The sequence below is a fragment of the Notolepis coatsorum genome (assembly GCF_963971535.1).
Source record: "Notolepis coatsorum genome assembly, chromosome: 14".
NCBI lineage: Eukaryota > Metazoa > Chordata > Actinopteri > Aulopiformes > Paralepididae > Notolepis > Notolepis coatsorum.
The window spans coordinates 14,878,890-14,885,416 of NC_140178.1; the positions used below are offsets into that span (position 1 = coordinate 14,878,890).

General features: G+C 50.3%; 1 pseudogene across 1 annotated transcript in view; it reads right to left on the reverse strand.

The window, feature by feature from the left end:
• Window positions 1–6,111: 6,111 nt before the first annotated feature.
• The window catches only part of LOC311240433 (phospholipid phosphatase 3-like), a 44,405-nt pseudogene continuing 43,989 nt past the window's right edge, over window positions 6,112–6,527 (reverse strand). The window contains exon 5 of the transcript XR_014621102.1: window positions 6,112–6,527. This exon is cut by the window's right edge and continues 2,090 nt beyond it. The product of XR_014621102.1 is annotated as a phospholipid phosphatase 3-like (transcript).

The window sequence follows — 6,527 nt, forward strand, 5'->3', positions numbered from 1 at the left end:
ATTAGTATTAGAAAAATAAAGATTTACATCAATAATTCAACACAGTCCTCGGCGTACAGTCGAGAATGTAGAGCAGAGAGGAGACGTGGAGGAGAGCCAGATCCCAGATCAGATACGCACAGCATACCGACACTATCCCCATCAGATACCACGGGCGTATAGGTGTGCGCTCCCCTCCCAGGTATGCGCCGGGCCGCTGACCTGAATGCGGCTGCTTACGTGTCCGCGGAGACACCCTCCACGCGGTGCCACGTCAGACAGATAGCCATCACGCCCCTGCGTGCCATCCACCTGTAGGTTCCTGCGAGCTATTCTGGAGATCAGTTTGGAGGGTGGGGGGGGGCTGTCCATGGTTCTCCAATGAGCCCGCCCTGGAGCTTGGCTTGGCTTGGCCTGGCACATCCTATTCCACAAGGAACAGTGTGAGAACGGGGGGGTGGGGGTAGGGGGCTGGGCCGGGAGATTTATCTAGCATGGAGACTAATGCCTTTCACAGGCTCATACAGGACACAATGTGCCTGCTCCTGGAGCCATAATGGCTGCACGGGACACAATGTGCCTGCTCCTGGAGCCCCAATGGCTGCACGGGCAGGGGCGTAGCTGGGGGGGGGTAGCTTAGGATGATTCCAAGGGCCCAGCACTGGGGGGGCCCCCCAACATTTTCTTTTTTTTTTCTTTTTTTTTTTTACTAGACATCACTCAGGTGTATTATTGATGCTCTCATTGATACTATGTTTGTTTCTGAAGTGTGTGTGTGTGTGTGTGTGTGTGTGTGTGTGTGAGATATATATAGAGAGAGGGGGGGCTTTGGTAGACTATTGCATTGGTCCATTCATTGAAGATGAACGCAATGCGACATCCTTTACTAGGCTCACCCACCAACAGTGCAGGTGCTGAACTGCTGATCCGAATGTATAGGTAAAAACCATATTATGCGTTTTCATCAATAAAAAAATTGCCAAAAAAAATTCCGCTCGCGCACTTACGCGCGCTCGCATTCACTGGGGGCCTACAAATACATTCTTTCATGGGGCCCAGAATCTGGAGCTACACCCCTGTGCACGGGACACAATGTGCCTGCTCCTGGAGCCCTAATGGCTGCACGGGACACAATGTGCCTGCTCCTGGAGCCCCAATGGCTGCACGGGACACAATGTGCCTGCTCCTGGAGCCCCAATGGCTTCACGGGACACAATGTGCTTGCTCCTGGAGCCCTAATGGCTGCACGGGACACAATGTGCTTGCTCCTGGAGCCCTAATGGCTGCAGCCAGTGCGTTCACAGACTGTCATTACTTGGGGGGGGGGGGATGGAGACATATGCACAGCAGAGGAGCGGTGGGAGCAGGCCTGAACCGGAGCGAACACTAAAGAGCCCATTAATCCTTTATAATTCTATTAGGAATTGGGGCTTCTTGCAGTGTGGGGGATAAGGCCCGGCTGAGTTGCAGAGGCCGCGTCCGTGATGCCGTCGGCGAAAAGCCCTTACTTAACCCAAAAAGAAGAAAAAAAAGAATTTCACACATTTCTCCCCCTTCTCCACAGTCCAGTCGATTAACAACATTAAGCAGATTGATGGGGGTTAACGACCATTTTGCTTTATCGTGTGAGCTGTTCTGTGGACTTGGGAGCGAGGGGGGGGGGGGGGGGGTGAGGGGCGTAAGTTTCACATCTCTATCGGAGGAGGAGCTACATCGTCACTTTGAAGAAGAGCGACGTGCCGGTGTGGTCGGTCGGGGGCGGAGTCGTGGGGACGCCTACTCCGTCCTCCGGGGGGCGATGTTATCGACGTCAGACGGAGAGAGCAGGAATGCTGCAGGTGGCCCCCGCTGAGGCTGAGCGGACGGACGCGCAGGTCTGCTGGAGGAACGCACTTATCGCATAACTCACTCACTCACCACCACCGTCTTATTCTTAGCCCCACAGTTCTATTTAATACCTAACCTAGAAAGAGGGAATAAAATGAAGAAGAAAAAAAAAACCTTATCAAGGAATCACCCCCCCCCCTCCTCCCCCGCTGCGGTTAAGTGTGGGGCGAGAGCGAGGGAGAAAGAAAGCGCCCTTTTGTTTCCATTCACAATGGAGCGTGCAGCTGCCCTTAATGGCTCCTCGCAGGCTGAGATTAAAGGGCTCAATCGGCCTCGATCTAAACAACAACCACACAGATCTGAGCTACTGCTCTCATGTTTACATTTTACCTGTTAGTCATTTAGCCGACGACGCTTTTATCCAAAGCGACTTTACAAGTTGTGTACGTCAACAAGGGTACAACTCTGGCAACTAAGGCGGGAGTAAGATTGTTAGTCAAAACAGTGTCGAACTTGTCGCGCTACAGTCTCGAGTGCGCGGCGGCAGTATAGACAGATTAGCATAGTAGGTAGTATAGGGCAGGGCTGTCCCCGACTAAGGATTTGGATAGTCGACTATGATTGGCCAAAATGTGCCGTTAGTCGACTATTAGTCGACCATAAAAAAAAAAGGATAATATATATATATATATATATATTAAACTAAATAAGACTCGTGCACATCTAGTTGGACCCCGACTGGAGGTGCAGGTCAGCGCAAGAGAGATATATAAAGCTAAAAGAAGAATACCATCAAAAGAAAGAAGGGACTGCACACTCCTCAGGACTGGTTTTTGTTTTTTAGCACCTGAGGAAGCAGAAGCGAAACACGTTGTGCAATAAAAAAAGCTAAAACCAGTCCTGAGGAGTGTGCGGTCCCTTCTTTCTTTTGAAGGTATTCTTCTTTTAGTTTTATATATATATATATAAAATTATCATTCCATTTGGGCTGTGGGGGGTGCTTAATGTCTGAAGGAGTCGACGGAAGGCTTCTTGTCCTCTGCAAAAGCATGCAATTGGTCCACTGATGGATACATCTTGATATTTGTCTAGTCTAGTGTGTTCATTAGATGGGTGAAATCCTCTTTCAGTGCCTCTGTGCCTGTTTTCATAGGCAGTTAGCCTCTGGTATGCGTGCCATTAGCGTTAGCCACGCTTCTAGGCCTCTTTTCTTTTGGAAAGAATGATAAAATAAAATAAAAATAAAAATATTTCTTTATAATTTTTTTGTTTTGTTTTTTTGTATTCGACTAAGAGGTTGGCAGTCGACTACGGCTCCTTTCAACCGATTAGTCGACTATTCGACTAATAGGGGTCAGCCCTAGTAGGTAGTAAATGGTAAACAGTGCATTTATATATAACGCTTTCATCCAAAGCACTTTGCAATTTTTTTTTGTTCCACACATTCACGGCGCGGAGGCGACCCATACGAGGTGCCGACCCACTCATCGGGGAGCCGTCGGGGGGTTAAGTGTCTCACACTCAAGGACACTTCAACAACACTGCTGCCTGGGAGGAGCGAGAACCTTCCGATTACCAGACGACCAGGCACTCTATACCTCCTGAGCCACCGTAGTAGTAATATAGGCAAGGTCGATTCCCTGTAGTAGCATAAAGTGCATAATAGCTTCTAATAGCTCATGTGTGCCTCATCAGGGAGGCCCTCTCTCAGTCTCTGCCTCTCTCTCCGGGTTGGACCGGGCCTCCTCCTCCACGCTGATCTCAACAACCGCATCACCAGCCTCCCTAGTACGTTTGGATAAACGAAGCGGCGCGGGGAGTGAACCCAGACGTGCCGTTTTGACAGAGAGCCCAGGCTCGGCGGCATAGTGACGCGGCTCTTCTCGCCTTTCTCTCTCTGGGCTCAGTTGCGCACGTAAACACGGGGGCCAAGGGCGTGGGTTCGGTTTCAGCGCGGGTTGGTTGTAAGCCCAGCTGTAAGCTGGGGGGGTCTGGAGGTCCATTCCTTCCCCCCAGGAAATTTGGAGCGTCAAACATGTCCATTTCCTGCATTCTGGTGTACCTTTCATGCACGCCTGCAAGGTTGAGATGGTACGGTCCTGTAGGGGGGGTGTCTGAAATTGTTGGTTGATATATAGTTACAGGTAAGAAGGATTATATACATGTTTTGACCTCTTTTCTTTTGGGGAGGGGGTTGTCTTTCCTATTACCTAAATTTTTTGGGGGTGGACAAAATGACCTCTTCTCAATATCGAGGGGGACACGTCCCATGCAACCCCCCCACCCCCCCCTTAAACATACGCCCACGAACACGGCAACAAAGACCTCGACGCGGATCGTCGACGCACGAGCGCGCGGGGCCGCGATACGGTACATATATATACGTTGCCTTGGAATGAAATGTGTCTCCTTAGTTACAGTATTATGAAACAAAACAGGACTGAAAACCACCATCGCATTCCTTCCCTGCCTGGAGCCCCACGCCCATCTCCCCCCTCAGTCTCCCCCACCTCCCCCTACCCGCCCTCCTCTCTGCCAACTGCTCCATTACTTCCCTTCATTACTGGGAACCTTTTCCTGCTCCCCATGTCCCCGTGCACACACACGCACGCACGCACACACACACCACTGTAGCTCTCTCTCTCTCTTTCTCCTCTCTCTTTCTCTCCCCTCTCTCTGGTCTTTTCTCCTCCTCACTGGGCCTGGCAGTAGATTGGAGGGAGAGCGGGGAGGACATGAAAAGCCAGCCTGTATCTGGCCGAGCATCGCCGTGGCAGCGTGACCCCCGAAACACGGCCCATCACGCTCTACTGCACTCCAAAGGCACAGAGAGAGAGGGGCAAGGGGGAGAGAGAGAGAGAGAGAGAGAGAGAGGGAGGAGAGGGTGAGAGAGAGAAGCAGAAGAGAGGTGGGGGGCAGGAGAGAGGGATAGAGAGGGGGGGAGAGAGAGGGGGCAGGAGAGAGAGACAGAGAGAGGGGGGGAGAGAGACAGAGAGGGGGCAGGAGAGACAGAGAGAGGGGGGAGAGAGAGGGGGCAGGAGAGCGAGACAGAGAGAGGGGGGAGAGAGAGACAGAGAGGGGGCAGGAGAGAGAGACAGAGAGAGGGGGGAGAGAGAGGGGGCAGGAGAGAGAGACAGAGAGAGGGGGGAGAGAGAGACAGAGAGGGGGCAGGAGAGAGAGACAGAGAGAGGGGGGAGAGAGAGGGGGCAGGAGAGCGAGACAGAGAGAGGGGGGAGAGAGAGAGGGGGCAGGAGAGAGACAGAGAGGGGGGAGAGAGAGGGGGCAGGAGAGAGAGACAGAGAGAGGGGGGAGAGAGAGACAGAGAGGGGGCAGGAGAGAGACAGAGAGAGGGGGGAGAGAGAGGGGGCAGGAGAGCGAGACAGAGAGAGGGGGGAGAGAGAGAGGGGGCAGGAGAGAGACAGAGAGGGGGGAAGAGAGGCAGGAGAGAAAGAGAGGCAAGAGAGAGAGGGATAGAAAGAGAGGCAGGATAGGGAGAGAGAGAGAGAGAGAGAGAGAGAGAGAGAGAGAGAGAGAGAGAGAGAGAGAGAGAGAGAGAGAGAGAGGGGCAGGAGAGGGTGAGAGGCAAGAGAGAGAGGGATAGAAAGAGAGGCAGGATAGGGAGAGAGAGAGAGGGAGGGGGGGACAAGGCGAACACTGGACGTGGTGAGAGGAACTGGCAGAGCTTTGGTAGAATCTTCCAAAAACAAAAAGAGAAAGTCAGGAGGTTAAATCACTTCTCATTTCAATGTTGACGTTTCAACTCAACTCAACTTTTCCAACCACGCCTCTGTTTAACATACTTTACCAAGTCACCGGTGGGCTGGCCACTCCTGAGACGACCTGCACTGTTGACTGAGACTAAATGTGTCTATGTGTGTGTGTGTGCATGCATATCTATATAATATCTAATTATATAACATAAAACCAACATGAAATTTGTGGGTTTGCTGATGTGATAATAAGGCAGAGTGAAAAGAAAGTACAAATATTCAAACACTCATTTTATTGTTTTTTTTTAGTACATTTCTGCCATTCTGGAATTCACAGACAAACACAATAACGAGTAAGAGAGAGAGGTAGGAGAGAGAGAGAGAGAGAGAGAGAGAGAGAGAGAGAGAGAGAGAGAGAGAGAGTGAGTGAGAGTGAGATAGGCAGGAGAGAGAGAGAGAGATAAGCAGGAGAGAGAGGCAGGATAGGGAGAGAGAGGGAGAGATAGGCAGGAGAGAGAGAAAGAGAGGAACAAGGCAAACGCTGGACGGGATGAGAGGAACCGACGTGATAATAATAAGTGAGAGCGAAAAAAGGTACAAATATTCAAACATTCATTTTATTGGTTTGGTATTTTGAGTACAGTGGTTATTTCTGCCATTCTGGCATTCACAGAAAAACAGGACAAACAAGTAAGAACAAGTGAAAATAAAACGTATAGCTTTCTGATAATATCTGGCTCAGTCTAGTAGTTAAGGACAATAGATACGACATTAACTCTCTCCGCACCCGGTCCAGGCAAACGCGGAGAGAGAACAACACACAAACATGTACAAACTGTCCCAAAAACATGGCACTAATACTTCCGTGTGAAATTCTGCGTGGTTTTACAAAATGACCAATAATCTATTTACATTCAATTTGAATAATTATCATTTGGAAAGAAAAAACAAAAACAAATATACTGTATGAGTGTGTGAACAAGAAATAAACACTGATTATTCAAACTTGAG